This window comes from Anolis carolinensis, chromosome 1, assembly GCF_035594765.1.
Source record: "Anolis carolinensis isolate JA03-04 chromosome 1, rAnoCar3.1.pri, whole genome shotgun sequence".
Classification (NCBI taxonomy): Eukaryota; Metazoa; Chordata; class Lepidosauria; order Squamata; family Dactyloidae; genus Anolis; species Anolis carolinensis.
Window position 1 is genome coordinate 206,668,515 of NC_085841.1, and position 23,566 is coordinate 206,692,080.

At 42.7% G+C, this 23,566-nt stretch overlaps 1 protein-coding gene across 2 annotated transcripts in view; it reads right to left on the bottom strand.

Moving 5' to 3' along the window:
* hoxd3 (homeobox D3) overlaps positions 1 to 23,299 on the bottom strand; it is a 74,582-nt gene extending 51,283 nt beyond the window's left edge. Inside the window, exon 1 of one of the 2 annotated variants that reach the window (XM_062964188.1) lies at positions 23,030 to 23,299. The gene's annotated coding sequence lies outside the window, so the exon portion shown is untranslated. Of the gene's footprint in view, positions 1 to 997; positions 1,858 to 23,029 lie in introns of those variants that run through there. The other variant, XM_003226209.4, reaches the window with a different exon arrangement.
* Between the last annotated feature and the right edge of the window lie 267 nt (positions 23,300 to 23,566).

Consider the following 23,566-nt stretch of genomic DNA (forward strand, 5'->3'; position numbering starts at 1 on the left):
TTCTACTTTGTATTTATATTTGTGTCTGTACACACACACACAAGGTATAGATAATAGTCTTACTCTTCCACAGGCAAGATACTCAAAGCTGATTTCCTGGGATTCATATTAACCTGAGAGATATCTCAGTCTATAAAATTCCTGGAGCATCCTCGCCCCTATTTAATTACCTAATTCAATTGATTTAATTAATATTGCCATATCTATCTCCACAATTTCCTTAACATTAGATGTTATTATTATTATTATTATTATTATTATTATTATTATTATTATTATTATTATTATTATTATTATGATAAAAGCTTCCGTTCTCCTCCCTTCCTGCATCTTTATTTTCACAAACAAGCCGGGTCTATATTCTTCCTCACGGAGGCAGACCAAAAATTGGTATTACAAAGATAAACATTGTATTTTTGCAAAGTAATTAAACACTGGGTTGCTGTGAGTTTTCCAGGCTGTATGGCCATGTCCCAGAAGCATTCTCTCCTGACGTTTCGCCCATCTCTATGGCAGGCACCCTCAAAGGTTTTGACGTACATTGGAAACACTGTTCATCGCTTTTCTGATGGCATTCTTGAGGTTGCTTACAAAAACAGCAAAATTAAAGTGGGTACCAAAGATATCCTGTCTCAAGGGCTTCTGTTCCCCCCACTCCCTTTTCAGTTTCCTTTTCAAATTGCAGGGCCGCTGCCGTGAAATATTCTGCAAATGAAATATTCAGACACGACCTACCAGCTCCAAAAGTAAGCTTGATGTCTTCCAAATAGTAAACCTAAAAACAAGATCGACCTCCAGTCTGACAAACGCTTAGCTGAGTTTGTTATATTTTTGCAAATCAATCCAAAGTTATTATAATGCAAACCCCTGTCTATAAAGTCTAATTATGGAGGTACTGTACTTTTTTTAAAGGAAAGGGGCCCATAAAGGAGGAGAGGTGGTGGAGTGTCCCTGGAAGGAACCGGCTCGCCGAAAAGGGGTGTCCGGAGAGACTTACTGTCCGCTTTCTCGATGGGAAGAGAGAAGAAGAAGGAGAGAAAGTCCTCTGGGCGCTGGGCTCCTCCCGGCTCACACTTTCCCTGTCACTGCTTCCAGGAACCTAAGCATCTGCACTTGTATGCTCTTAAACTAATTTATGGTGGGAATTATATTTTGGCTTGTCAACTCTGGAGCCATAAAACAAAGTTTATTGGAATCACGTGCTTGGAAGGAGCCACTCAGGACCCATCTCGGCGGAACAGGCGGAACAATAAATAACCTCGAGCTTTAAACTTTTATTCGCTGAAATAAAGAGAGACCGCAAGAAAGAAAGAAAGAAAGAAAGAAAGAAAGAAAGAAAGAAAGAAAGAAAGAAAGAAAGAAAGAAAGAAAGAAAGAAAGAAAGAAAGGGGAAAAGGTGGGGGTAATGAAGGGCCCTGTGTTCTCTGAGATTTCAGAAGTCCAAAATAACAAGGTTCACGCGAAGGGGCCCCCAGATATATATACATATACGTACATACATGAGCGTCTGTGTTTAGGCCAGGCTTGGGAAACAGCTGCCTGAAGAAAGCGGCCCAGCTGGCTCCCTTTTAGTTACTTTTTTGAGGAAAAGAGTTCCGTGTGAATTTCGCTCCGAGTGAGTACCAATTCAACGTTTATTGGGATGAATATGCATGGGGTGGAGAGAACAGAGGAGCGGAGAGGGAAGGAAGGGAAGACCTCTTAATTCAACAATATTGTGAAAAGTCCAATTCTGGGTTGCTGAGAGTTTTCAGAGCTGTATGGCCATGTTCCAGAAGCAATCTCTTCTGAGGATGCAATGCTATGACATGCATCCTCAGAGGTTGTGAGGCCTGTTGGAAACTAGGCAAGTGGGGGTTTTTTTATATCTGTGGAATGTTCAGGGTGAGAGAAAGAACTCTTTTCTGTTGGAGACGAGTGTGAATATTGCAATTGGCCACCTTGATTAGCATTGATTAGCCTTTCCGCCTCAAGGTCTGGCTGCTTCCTGCCTGGGGGAATCCTTTATTGGAAGGTGTTAACTGGCCCTGATTGTTTCATGTCTGGAATTCCTCTGTTTTCTGAATGGTGTTTTTTATTTACTGTCCTGATTTTAGAGTTTTTAAATAATAAAACATCGTAGTTGTTAGAGTGGTCCAGCATTTCCATGTTCTCAAATAATATGCTGTGTCCAGGTTGTCCAAAATAGGCTGGACCACTCCAACAGTCACCATATCAGACTACATAGGGAAGCCATTGAAATCCACAAGCATGTGAACAATTTCAACAGAAAGGAGGAAACCATGAAAATGAACAAAATCTGGATTAAAAAACTCTAAAATAGGACAATAAAGAACAACACTCAGTATACAGGGAATTCCAGACAAGAAACAATCAGGGCCAGCTAACACCTCCCAACCAAGGATTACCCCAGGCAGTAACAGCCAGATTTTGAAGCTGAAAGGCTACTCAAGTGCTAATCAAGGTGGCCAATTGCAATATTCACACTTGCCTAAAACAGACAACAGTTTTTTCTCCCACCCTGAACATTCCACAGGTATATAAACCGCAATTGCTTAGTTTCCAACAGACCTCACAATCTCTGAGGATGACTGACATAATGTGGGCGAAAATTCAGAACTGAATGCTTCTGGAATATGGCCGTATAGCCCGGAAAACTCACAGCAACCCAGTGATTCTGGCCATGAAAGCTTTCGACAACACAAAGTCCGACTCGTTTGGGACAGCCTTCCAACCAACCACCACCTTCAACTCTTTTCTACTGTCCAGGTAATTGAGGTAGGTGCCTAGAAGGAGGATATGGACATCTTAGTTGGCTCAAAAAACAACTTCTGGGCATGGTGTTTGTTTTTCCTCTTTAAAATAATCCCTGTTGCAAACCTGGCGGTTTGTTGTGTCCCCTGAAGAACCTATTTCTTTTTTCTAAACTACTGCTGAGAGTGTGTCCCTCATAAGAAAAGCTCTTAGTCTGCACTGAAATCTCCATGATCCGGAGCAGTGATAGCTATGAGCTTGTTGGAGTGGTTTGAGTGTTGGGCTGGTAATCTAGGAGACCAGGATTTGAATCCTTGCCCAACTTTGAGGTTAGCCAAGTCACACTTTCTCAACCTCAGAGGAAGGCATGGGCAGCCCTCCCCCCACAACGCTGCTAAGAAAAATCACGTGATAAGGTCATCTTTGGGTCGCTATGTAGGAAAGGACTGGAAGACGCACAGCTACCATACCTCTGGGGAAGAGACACAAGAGAGGAAGGCCATCCCTTCCAACGTCCAGGAAAAGGTACTTTGAGCAACCAGGGATGCTGGAAGATGTAGCCAGCTCTACTTTCCTACAGGGCAGAGGGCTGGACTGGATGGCCTTGTGGTCTCTTCCAACTCTTCGGATTCTTGCCCTGCTTAAGAGCCTCAAGGAGAAGTGAGTTCTCAGGGGGAAAAGAGCGGGCGATCAGGACCTAAAAAAAACAGCAATCTTCAAGGCCTCCCTGTCTGATTTGGGGCCCTCCCAAGTGACCAAACTGTTTCGAAGCCTATGAAGTTCCAGGACTTGTGAAAGTGACAAAACAGGAGAAGCCGATTCCTGTTCCCCCCCCCCCCCCCGCTTCTCTTCCTCCTCCTCCTCCTCTCGCAAACTTTGATAATTGAAACTTTAAGGAGGGTTATAAAACTAGAAAAGGAGTCTGGTGTGAAAGAAAGTCAGGAAGGGGCGCGAGGGAGAGAGGGGGAGAACCAGAGAAGGTGGATGTTACTCAACCAAAGTGGCTTCATTATAAATCATAGGGATTCAAGGGCCTTGGGAAGGACTCGCCTTTCTCGTGAAAAAAAATGCAGAGAATTATTTTTATACTGTATTTACGAACGTGCTAAATGCGACCCTAGTTGTGAAGGTCAAGAGGAGATATTACCTCAGTTGGTGCCAATGATATTACGAAGGAACGAAGTGGGAGAGAGAGAGAGAGAAACGCCTGTAATTTAAAAGCAGGAGGCATAAATGTTTGCATGCAGAGGCGACCCCCCCCCCCATCCTCCTGCTTTCCACTCCTGTCACGTGAATCGATCTCATTACTCCTCCGACGTGATTTATGAAAATTCCTCCAGCAAGGGTGCATGAGTAGGTCGCTAGCTGCAATATTTAACCTTAGCCTAAGAGGGAGAAAACCAGTGTTCCTTGTGCTGGACTGCTGACTTGAAGGTTGCTGGTTCGAATCCGCAAGAAGGGTGAGCTCCCTTTTGTCAGCTCTATCTTGCGGGGATGGTAACACATCCGGTTGTCCCCTGGGCAACATCTCTGTAGATGGCCAATTCTCTCACACCAGAAGCGACTTTTAGAATTGACCCCTGTGGATCAATTCAGAGTGTTTGGATACTGCAATTACTTACATATCTAAACCCTAATCCCAACGTCCTCAGATTAGACACGCTGTAGTTCTGTGCCTTCCGATAGTCTGTGACTCGTGGTGACCTTATCGAAAGGTTTTCTAAATAAGATTCCTTTAAAGTGGGATAGCCTTTGCCCTCCTCTGAGGCCGAGAGAATGTGACACTATCCCAAAGCCATTAAGTGGATCCCATGACTGAGTGGGAATTCGGACCCTGGTCTCCCCGGAGCCATAGTCCAACACTCAAACCAAGACACCATGCAGGCCCTCAAAAGTGTTATTTAGACACAAAGCCTACTGGGAGTAAGTGAACTCTCCTCCGAATTTGACCAAGGTCGCCCAATGGGTTTCTGTTGCTGAGTGTAAATTTAAGCCTTCATTTCCGGAATTCATCCAGCTCTTAAGACCCATCTACAATGTCATATAAAATCCAAATGATCTTCTTTAAAATTGATTATATTAATCTGCACTGCCATATAATCCAGTTCAAAGCAGATCATCTGGATTTTTATGGTAGTGTAGATGGGGCTACAGTAGACTACAGTAGATTTAAGTCAACTTCCTCAGACACATCCGATGTAGATGTGTTATCCCTTTGTATATTAATCTAGATTAACTGGGCTAAATCTTTGAATACTTCATGATTCCAACAGACCCACTGAAAGCAATGGAGTGAAATATAGTTATGGCTGGGTTGCTGTGACTTTTCCAGGCTGTATGGTCATGTTCCAGAAGCATTATCTCCTGACATTTCGCCCACATTTATGGCAGGCATCCTCAGAGGTTGTGAGGACAGTAAATAAAGAACAACACTCAGAAAACAGAGGAATTCCAGGCAGGAAACAGTCAGGGCCAGATAACACCTCCTAACAAAGGATTCCCCTAGGTAGGAAGCAGTCAGGCTTTGAAGCTGCAAGGCCATTCAATGCTAATCAAGGTGGCCAATTGCCCCATTCACACCTACCTCAAGCGGACAAGAGTTCTTTCTCCCACCTTGGACATTCCACAGATATATAAACCCCACTTGCATAGTTTCCAACAGACCTCACAACCTCTGAGGATGCCTGCCATAGATGTGGGCGAAATGTCAGGAAAAATGTTTCTGGAACATGGCCATACAGCCTGGAAATTTCACAGCAACCTACCGTTGTGATTCAGTCCATGAAAGCCTTCCACAACACAGGCAGTTTGATGTAAAACTGGATGGATCCAATGTGTTGAGTTAAAAAGAGACCAAAATCTGACTCCAAATCCAGAGTTAACGCAGGTAAAGTAAGCTTTGGGTCATTTACTACTTACCGTGCCTTTTCATATTCCATTCTATTCTGTGAAAAACTTCCAAAACATCACAAAAATTGCCCCAAATTCACTAGATCTTGTCCAGCGTTGGAAGCTAAACAAAATCGATGCTGGTTATTAATTGGATGGGAGGCCACCACCAACGAATATCAAAGGCTGTGGGTTATATTTCAAGGGAAGGAACAGGCTAAACTGCCTCTGAGAATTCCTCACCTAAGAACACCTTTTGAGATTCAGGAGGTCGCTATAAATCTACAGGCAACCTGAAGGCACATATGCACACACAGTTCTGTAAGATCACATAATGATCATTTTGGAATAATGAACAGGGCCAGTCTATATAGAAATCAGTTCTTAGAAAATAAAGATACAAGTAGATCAAAATCGGAAAAACTCAGACTCTTCAGAATAGAGAGAAATTCAATAATAATAATAATAATAATAATAATAATAATAATAATAACAACAACAACAACCCCAGAATCCTAGCCCAACCCTCAAATCACTACACCACACTGGTTTACTGTTTCATAATCCTAATACTTATTTTTCAAACAACTCGAACAACTAGTTTAATCTCAATTCATGTAGAGTGACTGCCCTTGAATTGGAGCAACTTTTCAAAAGTTGTTTGAAGAAATCGTTTGCCCTGTTTCCCCTAAAATAAGACATCCCCAGAAAATAAGACCTAGTAGAGGTTTTGCTGAATTGCTAAATATAAGGCCTCCCCTGAAAGTAAGACCTAGCAAAGGTTTTGTTTGGAAGCATGCCCGCCAAACAGAACGCCAGAGCATGCAGGATCGGTAAATGTACGTACCATAGAGTGTTGTACATGGAAATAATGGTAGTAACAAGACATTCATGATAGGATTCACAGTTTGTCTGGTTATGCTGGTTTATGATGACAACTACTGTACAGTATATAATAAATGTTCATTTTTTTGTTCAACACTAAATGTGAATTCTTCTTCATGGAAAAATAAGACATCCCCTGAAAATAAGACCTAGAGCATCTTTGGGAGCAAAAATTAATATAAGACACTGTCTTATTTTCGGGGAAACATGGTAGTTAAACCAGAATTTTCCAGCCAACAAGTTTACTGAAAGGAACCTGCTACGATCTTATAGCTTCAGATCAAATAATGTAAGGAAAGGGTTATTTTTGTGTTTCTTTCATTCCCATCCTCCCAAAGCCAACCCAAAAAGGATAGTTTAATAGTTATACTTAGATATAATCTCATCCACATTTTCTTTATTCTTCTTCACACTGGCTTTCAATCTATGTAATCAAATCGAACACTTATTTAAAGTAGACCCATGAAATAATAGATAGACCTAAGCATTCCTGTGGGCCTATTCGAAGTATGATTTCAGTGTGCATCTACACTATAGAATTAATGTAACCTGACACCACTCTTACTCAGTGCTTTGGAATCCGGGAGTGGCCCCAGCACTCTTTGGCAGAGAAGACAAAATAAAGATTTGTAAAGCTGCAGTTCCTATTATTCTATAGTATTGAGTCATGGCAGTAAAAATGATGTCAAAGTGCATTAATTTTGCGTTGTAGATGCACCCCCAGTCTCTATTCAACTACAGAATTGAGATTAGTTTGACTCCACTGACTTTAATGGAATCCATACTAGGGTAGATACTGAAGCAGTTGCCTTCTGCTGGAACCTTACATGTGAACCAAGCAGCTTAAAATTGTATGCGACCAAACTGCTTTATGGGACACAGGAGCTCTACTGTAAATCTTTTGGTTTATATATGCAGGATTTTTTTATTTGGGATCGAGATTGTAGAATAGCTTTCTATTCCATGAGTTCTCAAGAATCAAAGGACATGAATTGTTAGAGCCTAGACACCTCCGCCTCTTACTACCCTGCTGAAAATTGTACGACAAAGCAGGAACCAACATCTCTCTCTCTCAAGGGGCAGACATGCAGATGAAACAGGGATAAAGAACAAGATATTGTGGGACCATGAATCCTATCTTTCCTCACCATTGGTTAAGATTACTAGGAATGATGGGAATTGTAGTTTAACAACACCCGAAAGGCTGCACATTCCCCACCTCTAGGCTTAAAAGTTTTATATCACAGTGACCACACCAGAAAAACCTTTCACAGAGGTTTTTTTAGGGCAGCTGAAAACCTTTTGTCCAGAGTGCATCACTTTTAGAATAGACTTCTTCAGTTTTCAGCAGGGTAATAAGAGGAAGGGGCGCCTAAGTTCTACCAGTTCATTTCCCTGGATTCTTGAGAACTCATGGAAAGAATGCTACCCTCACCTCGATCCAAAATACAAATTTCTGCAAGTGTTAACATCATTGAGGGATGGCCAAAGATATTTTGCTACAGCATATTGGAGACACCAACCTTCTCAAGCCTCCTCTATTTGATGTTTTGTCTGTTTTATAATGTGTCGGTTTATTTCCTGAAAGGTATGCCTTTTTCGGTTTGCAGTTTCTTATCTCTATGTACTTAAAGCACTGGGAGGGGCTGCAGACCATGTGACTGGTTCAGTGATGGTTTAGAATGTTCAGTTTTTAAAAGATGACAGAAGGTGTTGAGGCTTGAGTCTGTTAGTGTGTAGAAGCCAGTGTTAGGAGTTAGAAACATTAGTTGAGCCTTGAATCAGCTTGAAATCAGTTGAGGCTTGAATCTGTTGGAGTGCAGAAGCCAGTGTTAGGAGTTAGAAGACACTTTTGAGACTTGAGTTTCTTTGGAAGTAGACTTATTAAAGAGAGCTGTACAAAGCAATATAGTTTTGAAGAGACTGTTAAAGATTGTAAGTTAATGATACAAAGTGAAACGCTTTGAAGTTTAACCTGACAAGAAATATACCTGTATCTTTAAATACATGAAGTTATGAGTAAACAAATACATTACTAAAAGAAGTCTGAATCTTTGTCTGCTGAAAGCATTGAATAGAAACAAGATATCTACGTGGCCAGTAATCTATACACAATAAACTCTGCTACCCAATATGACCCTAATAGGTCATATTACCTAATGGGTTGTGATCCTAACAGGTGATAATCCATCATCCCAACACAGCAGTCAATCTGCATAGTGTTTCTTTTAAACACCATCCAAATGAGTTTGGCAACAAAAGTCCCACAAATATGTCTTCCTTCCTTGGCAGTGAAAATAATTCAATAAACGGAGTAGTAAATTGTTCTCTTTTCATGTCAAAGGCTTTCTCATAATGTCATCTAAGCAATGGATGACTCTCTGTCAATGTAAGGAAAGGCATTTGGTGCATGTTCAGATGCTCAAAGCAAGGCTTTACGTTTTCCTGGCACAAATTCTTCAATTCTAGCCTGATGACTTCTACTTCAAAGAAACCCTGCACCTGCAGGAATGTTTAGGAAACACAGAACAACTGCTAGCTCCTTCTGTATTGATCTGCCAGAAAAAAACCTGATTTTATCTATTTCTTTCTAAAGTAAGGGATGCTTTCCCCATTATGGTCTACAATTGACCATCCATTTACTAAGTGGGTTTTAATATCTGATACTTTCCTTAAGCCTATTTGTGCCTTAAGAGTGCCCCTTTTCTACTGGGGAGTCCCAGGTCCAAATCCTCCCTCACCCAAATGTCGCTATTTCTGCCTAATTTTGGATCACTTTTTTTCCCTAAACCCAGTCTACAGGATTGTCGTGGCAATGAAAGAGAACAGGGATGGGGTATGAAAAGGAAGGAAAAACAGGCTATCAAGGCAATATGTAAGAATGTGCTGTCAAAGGCTTTCATGGCCGGAATCACTGGGTTGCTGTGAGTTTTCCGGGCTGCATGGCCATGTTCCAGAAGCATTGTCTCCTGTTGTTCCGCCAGCAACTATGGCAGGCAACGCAACATATAAGAAATAACTAGGCTGTATTTCAGGGGAATGAACTGGTAAAACCACCTCTGAATATTCTTTGCCCCTGGTTTTTTGGGAAATTCGTGGCTCACTATAAGTCGACAGGTGAACAAAGGATCAAGTTCAAAACGTTTCTTTGACCGCTGGACAGAAACGACCTGGGAGTCTTCCCCCCATCAAACTTCGCCTTGTAATCAGATGCCACTGCAAATCATCTTTCTTAACATGGGCAAAGCTTAGGAAGCTCGTCCAGTTCCTTTTCTCGAACCCACACAATCCAGGAGAAATTGGCAGGAAGGTTTAATGCCCCGAAACCACAAAGGAAGGAAATAAGGCCAATGAACTGTGAGAGGAGAAGAGGAAGCCTTTCCCTTCATGTGGCCCGGGATACATCAGCAGGGAGGAAACGCCGGGTGTTCTCAGGTGAAAAATTGGAGGCTTGAAAATGGCTCAAAACGGATTAGCTCCGGGAAAGCGTCTTAAAGGGGCCCTGAGACCGAGAAGGCACGTGCTGCGGCTCCGCTTCCCTGCAAGAGAAAAATTACCCAAACCCTCCGAGTATTTGTTCTTCACGGGCTGGACAAGGGGTAGCTGGACTCCAGGAGGGCCATTGGCGAGTGGGTGTTGGGCACTGCAATCCAATAAAGTCTGGAGTTTTGGAAAATAACTTCACCCAGTCTCTGGGCAGTGGGCACACATCATTTGGAAATAAATGGCAATCATGACCTTATTGAAAAGGAAAAATGATGTCATAACCGTTTGGCAAATGCCAATCTCCATGAACATGTGGAGACTATATTTTGAAAATCACTAGTCAAGAAAAGCATGACCTTGTTAGAAGTCAATTCTTTGAACAAGTGATATTCATAAGCATTCATGTAATGGCACACAGGTAACTCAGCTGTTAAACTGAAGAACCATGTCTTTGAACTGCCAAGCACAAAGACATGTCACTACAAAATATATATTTGGGTAGCAGATGATGGTTATTTCTTTAATGTTGAAATTGCAGTTGCAGTTGCCCAAAACACATTCACTCCCTTTAAAAACCCTTTAGTTTAAAATTTGCACGCAGATATAAAAAAACAAAGTCTTTGAAAAATAACATATCTTGTTTACTCATAAACATCTTGTATTAATTCACCATACAGGCACATTTTTATTAAAGTTCAGTTATAGATAGGATGTAGTTCTCTCTGTGCTATGAACACAGAGTATCATTCTTAATCAATAGTCCATAGTCTTTAAGTATACTCGTACTCATACTTCTATATTGAAGTCCAAACAGCAACATGCATCCACCTCCACTGAGGTCTGATGCAAAACACACTGAATACAAAATGTACTCCTGAGTCTGAACATGCTCAGTACAATCACATATGTATAGTCCCCTCCACACTAAAGAGGTAAGTCAAACTGGCAAATAAACATACACATAGAATACAGCTTAGCAAATATATGCATTTACAAATAGGCTTGAGAGGTTGCTATTTCCAACATGGAGAGCAAGCTGCAAAAATAGTTATAGTTCAATGCTGTGTAATCCTGGGATTTGCAGTATGATAAGGCACAGCACTCTTTGGAAGAGGAAAATAAAGACTTTGTAAAATGACAAGGATTCCATAGCACCCATAGCCTTTGAGTGTAACACCAAGGCGATTCAAAGCCATGGAGGGAGGAAATGGGATTTCTCCACACTCTCTGCTTTCTGGCTAATACGTCCCATCATCTTGGAAAACGTGGAAGGCATGCCCAAAAGACAGGGATGGTGAGAATTGAGGCCCACCATATATATATTGGAGAAGATATATGTCTGGGAAGAAGCTCCAGTTCTCACTTGCTGAAGATCAGTTCCATAATGCACCTGGTTTGTTGGCCTTTCTTTCCAATAGCCTCCCTCAGGGAGTAAAGATCCCAGAAGTCTCAAGCCAGCATTGTAGTCCCCAAAGTTTTACCCAAAAACTGGCGCTGATCTCTTTTTTTACTCCCTTCTCTCAGTTTCTCCATTGTAGAGAAAATCTAATTGCGTTGCTGGATTAGACCAAGGTAGTCGTCCTCAACCTGATATTTTCCAGATCAGGCATGGGCAAACTTCAAACTTGCAAGTGTTCAGGACTTCAACTCCCAGAAATTCCAGCCATCTTACCGGTTGTTAGGAATTGTGGGAGTTGAAGTCCAAAACACCCGGAGGGCTGAAGTTTGTCCATGTCTGTTTCAGATTATCCCAACTACAAATCCTATTTTGTCTAACCATAATCTGCCCCTCCTCGCAGCCCTAAATTGTGCGGAGACTAGGAGGGAAACAAGAGCAAGGACTTGTCTCATGACTGTGGAAAGTGAACCCTGGAAATGAGGTGGCGGAGGGGGGAGGGATTAAGGGATGCTGGGTTAGGCAGTAAATCAAGAAAGTGAAGCACGCCTTTACCACCTCTTCTTGAAAAGGAGGGAAGTGTGTCCAAACAACCATCCATTGGACAGAAGGTGGTGTGGAAATAGACATTTTTGAGGAGGAGCTGCAATTTCGGGCCGGGGGAGCAACGGAGATCAAAGGGAAGGCAGAAGAAGCTGGAGCAGAACAACATCGAAGACCAGACAGATTATGGCCCTCCGAAGTAACGACCTGCGACTCACTCGCTTGCCCCCCACGCCATACACAAAAGGTTGCCTACACAGCCCCATTCATGAGATGCACTTGAGGGTGGAGGAATGTGGCTGGGGCAGATTTCAAACAGCACAACAAGTCTGCTGGAGGCCCTGGGACTGGGAGTCTTATTACCGGTCATTTTTATTAAATAGGCCGCAGTTAACACGCCTCTTCTCTGGTCCCCAAAGGTCTGGCTGCTTTGCACTCTTTGGAAGGAGGTAGGCAGATGTGTGAAGGCTGTTGAAAAGGAAGCGGAGGACTATCAGATTGGCCAGGATGCAGTAGCCCTTCAGTCACATTGAATTCAATGGACTTGCCTTCCAAGGCCCAAAGACTCAGGGTCTTTTTATACTGCCCTATATCCCAGGACCTGATCCCAGAATAACTGTTTATCCCAGATAATATGGCAGTGGAGACTGATATAATCCAATCCAAAGCACATAATCTGGGATTAGATCCTGGGATACAGGGCAGTGTAGATCCAGCCTCAGTCGCTGTGTGTTTATGTGCCTTCAGGTTGCTTGAACTATATGGATTTCATGGGGTTTTCTTAGGCAAGGAATACAGTACCCAGAGGTAGTTTTACCAGTTCCTTTCTCAAACATAAAGCCTGTACCACCTAGTGTTTGCTGGGGGGGGGGGGGGGGGGTCCCACCTAAGTACTAGCCATAACTTTGCCCTATTTAGCGTCCAAGAAACCCACAGAGGGTCCAGAATATGAACAAGGGGCATGATTCAGAATTGAACACCCAGATATTGCAGGACAACAGCTCTCATCATTCATACCAGACTAATGGGAGCTGCAGTACTGCAACATTTGGCAGCCTATAATAGTCTTCCCCTTGCAGCATTTTTGTCTTTTATCTCAGTACCTGATCTTGTTGGACTCATTCCAGAGAATTTTGCAGCATTGATCTCAGTGGGATTCACTTCTGTGGGGAGCATAATGGAACTACCTTGGAGTATGAATATTGGCGTATTTTCTTGCCCAACCTATCACCAAGTAAGTCCCAGGCCCCTCCTGCACTGCCATATAATCCATTTTATCAAAGCAGAAAATCCACATTATCTATTTTGAACTGGATTACATGACCTCCCCCTCTACACTGCCATATAAAATCCAGATTATCTGCTTTGAACTGGATTATATGACAGTGTAGACTCAGGTTCCTTCTACACTGCTATATAATCCAGATTATCAACTTTGATAATCCATATTATCTTCTTTGAATTGTATTATATGAGTTTACACTGTGATGCAATCCAGTTCAAAGCAGATAATCTGGATTTTATATGGCAGTGTAGAGAGAGCCTCATATAATCCAATTCAAAGCAAATAATGTGGATTATCTTCTTTGATAATCTGGATTATATGGCAGTGTAGAAGGGGCCTTACAAAATTTAATATGACTTCACCCCTCATAGGTTTCTAAACTCTGTGGCCTCAGAAATAGCTCTTAATAAAAAGACTAATAAAAATAAAATGAATTGAGTCAGTTTGATTTTGCCCAAAGGAATCTGGGAACTGTAGTCCTCTGAGTATGCTGAAAAAGCATACTGAAAAAAGTACAATTTCCAGCATTCTCCTCTCTATCAAATGGATTTGTAATTGCATAAGGTGCTAGTTTAAGCACGCGGCTGCCTGGGCAGAAAGAAGAAGGGCAATTTTTACCAAATTCATTTGATCTTAGTGACCCTTACTCTGTTAATGGGCGTGGGGCGAAGAGGAAAAAGGAGATCGAGTTTCTTCATTTTTCCAGCGAGAAAGTTGGAGGAGCTCTAGAGTAGGATCTTCAGCGTGGGGCCTGGATCTCTCAAACAGGGGATGGGGAAGATCCTTGGCAAAAATCTTAGGCTAAGGAGTTCACCGCCTTTGCTCTCTCAGGTGGACGGCAGGTCTGAAGACCCGAAGTGTTATGAGGCTTGTCCTATAGCGCCTTCTCCTGGACAAATCGCCCCACAACAAAGTGGCTTTTCACACCAGGAAGAGTGGGGAAAGTGGGGTGGAGAAGGGAAGAGACATCTTTGGAACAGACTCCCAAATCTGTAAAGATACTGGCAATATCTGAAGGCAGTGATCAGAAGAAGGATAAAACCGTGGGGTTTCTGAGAGGCAAGGAGCCTTGTTCAGATCTAGGATTCAAGAGAAACCCATTTCCATTCAGGAGTTCAGACGGTATATCAGGTTTCCGTCCCCCACAGAAAAACGCTGTCAAATTGAATCGAGCTGTGCAAGTCTCTCTGCAGGACAGAAACTTTGAAGAAACTGTTCCAGCTTGAAACATTTTAAGAAATGAAGGAAAGGGAAAAAAATTATCTATAATATCATCAAAGCATATGTAATAATGGTGGGGAATCTCAACTTTCAGCATTTATTTAATAGCTGAAAGGCTCTCTTGCTCCCCGTCCCATTTGAATAGGGCTCGCCAACAAGCTGTTTGGCAGGAAATTGCATTGTTGAGTTCCTTTGTTCGTTGATACAGGAATGCCCAGTCTGGACTCCTGAGGAAAAGCAGCTGCGATTGTTTAAAGGAGGAGGGCTGGTGGGGGGAGGCACTAGTAAAGGTATGGATATAGATCTTTGGGGTTTTCATATAGATCTTTCGATATTGGATGCCGGACACAATGAAAGGAATAGGCATTTTTTGTTTTCTGTGTGCCCATTCACATATATGAATGCTTTCCACTTTCTGCGGTCATTCTGTCATCCATACATATATGAATGAAAGGATAGCCAGGCAAACAGGAAACCGCATATTTTGGCAACATTTCAAGTGTGAGCTGACTTCTCATTCTACTCAGGATGTTCCACTTTCCTCTGAAACCCACATAGATCTTCCAGTAGCGCTACATGAAAAATAATGTTTTATGTGTTGTCAAAGGCTTTCATGGCTGGAATTGCTGGGTTGCTGTGATTTTTCCAGGCTGTATGACCATGTTGCAGAAGCATTCTCTCCTGAGGTTTCACCTGCATTCTATGGCAGGCATCCTCATAGGTTGAGAGGTCTGTTGAAAACTAGGCAAGAGAGGTTTATATATCTATGGAAAGTCCAGGATAGGAAAAGGAACTCTCGTTTGTTTGAAGAAAGGGTTTATATAGGAATTAGCCACAATGATTAGTATTGAATGGCCTTGCAGCTTCAAGGACTAGCTGCTTACTGCCTGGGAAAATCCTTTGTTAGGAGGTGTTTGTAAGAAAATCTAACAAATGCTACGTTCAAGAGGGATCATCTCACCTCTGCAGAAGTCTACTGTATATCATGCAGTTGTGGACAAGTCTACATAGGGACCACCAAACGCAGCAGCATTGTCCAAACACGAATCAAGGAACGTCAAAGGCACTGCAGACTAATTCAACCAGAGAAGTCAGCCAAAGCAGAGCACTTAATGAACCAACCTGGACACAGCTTATTATTTGAGAACACGGAAATTCTGGACCACTCTAACAACCACCATGTCAGACTACAGAGAAGCCATAGAAATCCACAAGCATGTGGACAATTTAAACAAAAACCATGAAATGAACCAAATCTGGCTATCAGTATTAAAAAAAAACCTCTAAAATCAGGCCAGTAAACACAGAACAACTCTAAGAAAACATGGCAATTCCAGGCATGGAACTATCAGGGGCAGTTAACACATCCTAACAAATTCTCCCAGGCAGGAAGCAGCCAGTCCTTGAAGCTTCAAGGCCATTCAATGTTAATCAAGATGGCCAATTGCTACATTAACACTCGACTCAGAGAAGAGTTCTTTCTCTCACCCTGGTCTTTCCATAGATATGTAAACCTCCCTTGCCTAGTTTTCCACAGACCTCAGAAACTCTGAGGCTGCCTGCATAGATAGAGGCAAAACGTCCGGAGAGAATGCTTCTGGAACATGAACATACAGCCCGGAAACTCACAGCAACCCAAATCGTGTGTTCTCTTTAGCTCAGATTTAGGAAATTCTACACCTTAGAATTGGTGCCCTTTAACAGCACATTAACTGTCATATTCTATGCTATGGATTTGTAGTTTTACAAGGACTTTAGCATTCTCTACCTAAGGGTGATTTCATAGCATTGAGCCATGACAGTTAAATTGGTTAAATCGGCAGTGTAGAAGGACCCTGGTCCCATACAGCCATGGAAACCCACTGGGTGACCTTGGGCAAGCCACACTCCCTTAACCTTAGGTGAAATTTCCTAAACCTTCTCTGAAGAAATCTTGCCCAAAAAAGCCTAGAGAATAAAGTTGGAGTCGCATTGAAGGTGAATAACAACAATAATAGCTGCTGTTTGGCCTATTTCAGAACCAGACAGAAACATAGAAACAGATTCCTACAAGGAATCATAAAATCTCCTCCCATTGAGGACCAAACAAGCAACACTAGACAACAAAGGCACTAATACTTCGTAGACAGGAAGCAGTCTTTTATGCCCCTTTATGTACCTTTACCACCACCACCTCCCTAATGGCCACAATCGAGCACCATTCCCCTTGATAACTTCTGGAAGCAAAACCAGGCCAGACTGGATTTCGGCCAAGAGTTTGAGCGCCAAAAGTACTTGGGAAATCAGGGACTTCAGCCACCATCCAAGGGATTTCTGGAGATATTTCTTCCCTACTCCTTGGAAAACATTATCACACTTTCTCAGCCTCAGAGGCCCCTTCCACACAGCTGAATAAAATCCCACATTATCTGCTTTGAACTAAAATATATGGAAGTGTGGACTCAGAAAACCCAGTTCAAAGCAGATATTGTGGGGTTTTCTGCCTTGACATTCTGAGTTATATGGCTGTGTGGAAGGGCCCAGAAGCAGGCAATGGCAAACCCCTTCTGAACAAAGCTTGATATGAAAAGCCTCTATAGGCCTGAAACAATTTGAAGGCACACAAGAACAACCTCCATCCAGGGCTCTACAGTGCGATGCTCTGATGCTCTGAGATGGACCAGAAGGTTTCAAACCCTTAGATCCAGATTATTGCTCCCTGAACAATTCCTCACCTTGGAAGGGTTCATTCTGAAATGAGCCTTTTTCAAAAGGGCAACTTTTGCCCTGATTTAGCAAAAGAACAAAGAGCTTTGTGACACCTTTAAGGCTGGCAGATTTATTAATAGCTAGAGCTCTGGCGGATTACAGCCCACTTGGTCAAATGTAGTATAACCGCAGAGATTCAAAGGAGGTGGGAAGTTTTTCCTCCCAAACTGGGGACCGATTTATTGACTATCCAAGAAGCAAGCCAACCCTGACCTACACTGATTTTTTAAAATACATATATCTTCTTTCAAGAAGGGGGGCAGGGTGAGGGACTTGAGATTTATTTATGTGTTTATTTATTGTATTGATAAATACATTATTATTTATTATTATATATAATAAATTATATATATATATATATATATATATATATATATATATATAAACTTTATATTCCACCCTATCTCCCTAAGGGACTCAGGGCGCCTTTGATATACTGCCTTTCTCACCCCTGGGGGGGACGCAAAGCGATTCACAGCATAATCAATGGCAAAATTCATTGCCTCACATGGATAAACAACAAATATCAAGTCAACAACATATAACAATAGAATAAAACCATTAGAATTATAAAACTGTGATAACAATCACAAGTCTCTGATAGCAATCACAGACACATGATGATGATGATAACGTTCCCAGAAGAAAATAAAGCTGGGGCTCCATAGAACCCTAAAACATTATTTGAGGCTCAGCTTCCTAAACACCAAGGGATGTTTTCCTTCTCACTTCCTCCTTTTGGGGCCACCTCCACAGTCCTATTTCTTTTCTTCCTCAATTGGGCTGAGAGAAGTATCTCTGGACCCCCATAGATTTAAAAATATCAATTCTGCCCCTACCCACCGCCCCACAATCCACGCCTGTCTCCTGAGGTTGCTTCTGCCTCTTCCTATCTGATGGCTCTCACCACCACCACCAAATCCACCCCAATGAACAGTTTCCTCTAAGGAACAGAAGGCCACTTTTGTTACTTGCCAGAAGTGGCTTGGTGGAACGGAGATCATCTTAAGTCTTCCTTATCTGTTAACCAGAGACTTCTCTTATTTTATTTGTTCCTTGCTAGCCCACCGGCTAAAAGAGACCTTTATAGCGCCCCCCTCCTCCTCCTCCCCTCCACTTCCTGTTTTGTAGCTCTCGCCCTCCAGCCGCAGCATTCAGTGCCGCAATGCAGTGGAGCTGTAAATACCTTTAACAGCTGCCTGCCAAGCAAGGAGTGAAATACTGTCTTTGTTCCGATTCTCTCTCCCACCCCCAGCTTCAAAACCTTAGAAAGCAGTCCAAGAGAAGTGTATTCCCCTGGAAAACACAAATACACACTCAAGGCGGTTAAATAATTAACACGGTTAAATAATTAACAGCGGGAATAGAGAGATACTAGAAATTAGATTAGCTAGAGATTGATATAGGTTAGAGATAGCTAGATAAATAGATGTAAAATAGATGATAGAGATTAGACACATAAATAGTTGATAGATAGATATAATAGATAGATGAAGTATAAACAGATATAGAGATCATAGCTAGAGATAAAAACAGTATTTTTTCCATGCAGCCATATAAGCCAGAATATCAAGGCAGAAAATCACACAATATCTACTTTAAACTGGGATATCTGAATCCACACTGCCATTGTGATGTGAGATTTCCTACCTTGATATTCTGCGTTATATGGCTATGAAGGGCGCTAGGTTAGAGATAGATAGATATAGATGTGGGTGTATCAGAGCTTTGAGGAACACAAAGACACACTACATTGTGGTTGCATTCTCCACCAGTATTTCTCTCCCCCTCCTCTCCACAAGTTCTAACTTTTTTTTTCTTCATTGATTTATTAAATGAGCTTTGGTGGCTACTGGTTACATTTTTATTGATTCATGTCTATGGGTTCCATTTAAGGCATTGGTTTATGAAAAAAGAAATGAGTAAACCAGTGCTCTCAAATATAACCCGCAATCAAAACCCATTGATAGTAAGTGCCCATTGGGCTCTCATGTATTGTGTTTCTAGCAAAGGGATTAGACACATAGATAAATAGATATAAATAAATGATAGATAGATAGATAGATAGATAGATAGATAGATAGATAGATAGATAGATAGATGTAATATAAATATATGATATAGAGATCATAGCTAGAGATATGAACAGAAATAAGTAGAGATAGATAGATAGATAGAAATAGATATAGATAGATAGAAATAGATATAGATAGGTGGGGTGTATCAGAGCTTTGAGGGACACACAGACACACTATGATACATTGTGGTTGCATTCTCCACCAGTATTTCTCTTCCTTTCCACAAGTCCTAACTTTTTTCTTCTTCTTCATTGATTTATTAAATGACGTTTAGTGGCTGGCTACTGGTTATATTTGTTCATGACAAAGTTGTGGGGTTCCACTTGAGGCATTAGTTTATTTGGGGGGGGGGGGGGGGGAGAAAACCAGTGCTCTCAAATATAACCCTCAATCAAAACCCATTGATATTAAGTTCCCATTGGGAACTAATTCCCTAATATATTGTGTTCCTAGCAAAAGTATGCGCTAGAGGAACCACATTCCTCCTGATCTTGAAATATAAGTAGAGTCAGCTTTCAAATAGGGTTAGAACTTGAATGGGAAACCGCAAATGAATATCAGGTGCCATAAGCCAATTTGGAGGAACTGGCAAAACCACTTCAGAGTATTCCTTGCCTAAAGAAAATTATGAAATCCATAGGGTCAACATAGTCGACAGGGGACTTGAAGGCACACACAGACAAAGAGGTTATGCAATATGTCTGCACTGACCCAGTAGTTTGATGAGGAAGAATACTGTTTAGTAAAAGTGGAATTTCCGCCCAGTTAATGGAATGGATTTATGAGTTTTCTCAGCTCAGAGTTTCAACAACAGGGTCCCCTAGCCTATCAATCCAGAAAATGTGACTATATTATCTCAGTCCCTTAGATTAGAATGTAAATGTTGTCACTTAAACCTAACCGAGTACTTTGTGTTACCTGGGTTATGGGTTGAGGCGGATGGATGGTTATATTAATCTTATTGTGAAACAGGTGTAACAAATAAACTGTTAAAATTCAACCACATATACACCTATCTACCCTCTGTGAGGTCCGTCCAAATATAATAAATGCAGTCTAGTGGCTATGGAGGAGGGCCCGCGTGTTACACAGAGGCAAAAGTGGGCGGCCTTATATACACAGAGAGAAATATATTTGCTTGGCGTGCATGCATCTTTCTACTATAAACCAAGGACGTTAAACTGTAATGTTTACTGTAAACTAGGAAGACTTTCATGTCTGGAAGCGATGCCTTGCTCTCACATTAAACTGGTGGCTAATAATTCAGAAATATGCACTTTGAAGAGATGATTGAAAAATACCACAAAGCAGAGAGGGTGATTTCCAACAAGTCAGGAGAGGAAAATGAATCTTTTCAGCATAACTGCTAATGAAAGAGAGAATCTATTGTTCTTTCCAATATATTTTCTGGCCACCCCATAATATGTCTTTCCTAAATAGAGAAAGATGAGCAAGGGTCCAAAGCAAAACATAAATACTTTTACTTGTCACATTAAGAAATTTAGAAACAGACAATTGATAATTTAAGTATCTTTTAAGGAAGGCAAGAATAGTGCCAAATCTTAAATTACAAGTAATAAAAACCCCTGCAGTCAATTTAGTGCACAAATAAAATACAACTTTTTGCATATTTAACAGTAACTCCAGCGAAAACTATTTATTGTGGAATAGATATGAATAGGACTCTCCTGAAAGGAACAGTCAGATTGGGTTTGCCCAACCCAAGTGGATTCCCATCGAATGCATGGGATTTGTTCAATCGAGAAATGCTTTGATTCTAGTTGAAACTAATAATTGACTATGTTCATTAGGTTACTGTGAGTTTTCCGGTTTGTATGGCCATGTTCCAGAAGCATTCTTTCCTGCATCAATGGCAGGTATCCTCAGAGGTGTGAGGTCTGTTGAAGACTAGGCAAGAAGGGTTTATATATCTGTGGAAGGTCCAGGGTGGGAGAAAAAATTCTGTTTCAGGCAAGAGTTAATGTAGCAATTGACCACCTTGATTAGCATTGAATAGCCTTTCAAGCTTCAAGGTCTGGCTGCTTACTGCCTGAGGAAATTCTTTGTTGGGATGTGTTAGTTGGCCCTGATTGATTCATGTCTGGAATTTCTGTTTTTCTGAGTGGTGTTCTTTATTTATTCATGTTCATGTTCCTTTGTTTCCCCCTAGAATTGCTGTTATTAAAAGGCCTTCACATCAACCTTCACAGACGACGAGCGACAGACAGACAGAGGGACAATCTCCTGCTCATTCAATGGGACGTGAGCTATACGAACCATTATTTTCTGTTTTTAATGGCCTAGAAATGTTTTGACATAACACGCTCGTTTTTGTGTCCAGAATAGAAAAGTCTACCATGCATCTGAAAGGAAAAATAACCTGCAATGGCTACCGCAAAAACCAGACACACAGACATAGACCCCATCTTCACTGCGGCCATTTTGGACTCGTTTTCAATGGCGCAGTGTTAAGCCACCAGGCAACAAAATCTTCCCTACCCCCATTTGTTCACACCCCGGAATATTTTCATGATGAGCTGAGAACCGTAAAAATACCATGCACACAAACATACACAGCCCTGTCAAGCAAAGCTTTCTTCTTGCAAACCTTTGGCCTCGCTGGCGGCCTCGCCACCGAACCCGGGCATCTTGGGGCGAAAGGGCACACGCCTTCCCAGCCCATCCCTTAGGATTGCTGGCACAGAGGATGCCAAATAATAACAACAATAGTAGGAGTAGGTATTTTTTATGTCACGGGCGACTTGAGTCGAATTGGCCGTCTGCAAGGACATTGCCCAGGGGACACCCGGATGTTTTACTATCCTGTGGGAGGCTTCTCTCATGTCCCTGCATGGGAAGCTGGAGCTGACAGACGGGAGCTCACCCCACTCGGGGGATCGGGGAGGGGAGGAACCGCAGAACGACATTCCCTGCAGCAAAACGGGGAGGGGGCATGAGGAAGGGGCGCTCTTAATGACCCGGAAGAAGGAGGGAAGGCCACCTGTTGCTAATGAGAGCGCCCAGCAGGATCAAACAGCACTCCAACAGTGTGTGTGTGTGTGTGGAGGGGGGGGGGGGTAGATGAGAAAGGGGTCCACATAAGGAGGGAGACCACATAAGTAGAAGGTCCACATGAAGGGCGGATACAGATGAGGAGAGGGTCGAGATAAGAAGGTGGCCCAGATGAGAAGAACCTGCCATTGTAGGTTTGTTATGTGCCCTTGCAGAACTACCTTGAGAAGAGGACACCCAACAGCCAAATGATAGCATGAAAGAATTCTTCTCATATAATCCCCCAGCGAATTGGTGGTCTTTTGGGTGAGAGTTGAAACTATGCCCAGGCACAATGTGGCTTTGGCTGCCCCCTTCCCGGATCCCCAGACCCTTTCCCTTCGCAAGCATCTCCTCCTTTTCCCCAGCTGCAGGCCAAACAGGTGGAGGATTAGGAAAGCCAAGGTGGCTGGAAGAGTAGCTAACCAAACCTCCCTTTTAAATAAGGGGGAGAAGGCTGGAGAGAGAGAAGCAGGAGCCGAATCTCTTTTGCCTGGCAGCGCTCTTATCTTGGGCAAAAGCTCCAGCTCAAAGCCTTATTTCTGGCTCCTTGAGGAGCGCCTGAAGGCAAAAGGCAAACGCCCGCGGCAATAATAATCAGGATCAAAACAACCGCCGCCATCGCCGCCAAGAATGGCGTGCAATGACAGCAACCCAGTGATTCCGGCCATGAAAGCCTTCGACTACACTTACCCCGTCCGTTGCCCCGTTGGCGAGGCGGAGGCGGATCCGTAATCCATTGCGCGTTGCCGCCACCTTGGGTAGCAATCCGAGAGGTCCATGCCGATCCGGGGGAAAGGAGGAAAGGAAACCAAAGACATCAAAAAGAAAGGAGGGGAAAGGCGAGGAGGGGAAAGGGTGGGGGTTGGGGTGAGGAAGACAGGTAGGGCTTGAAGGGAAGAGACCTGGCTGGGTAAACAAGGCGCCCGGATGGCAAAGTGGAGGAAGCCGAGCCTCTCTCCGCCTACTCGCCCCCCTTCTTCTCCCCCCCCTCCCTCCCTCCCCGCGGATGGAGAGGTCTTGCGGGAGGAGAAGAGCATAAGGGTGTTTTCAAGAGCCTGGGGTTGGACTGGGTCGGCACCAGAATCCCTCGTTCTCGTCGGAAAGCAAAGTGCTGGAGGGATTTTAAGAAGCCCAAACCCACCGCCGAACAGGAGCCGAAGGCTCACTGTGAGGAAGGAAGAAAGGCAGAAGGACGGGGAGGGGGGGGAGGCTGGCCTTCGCCAGGGA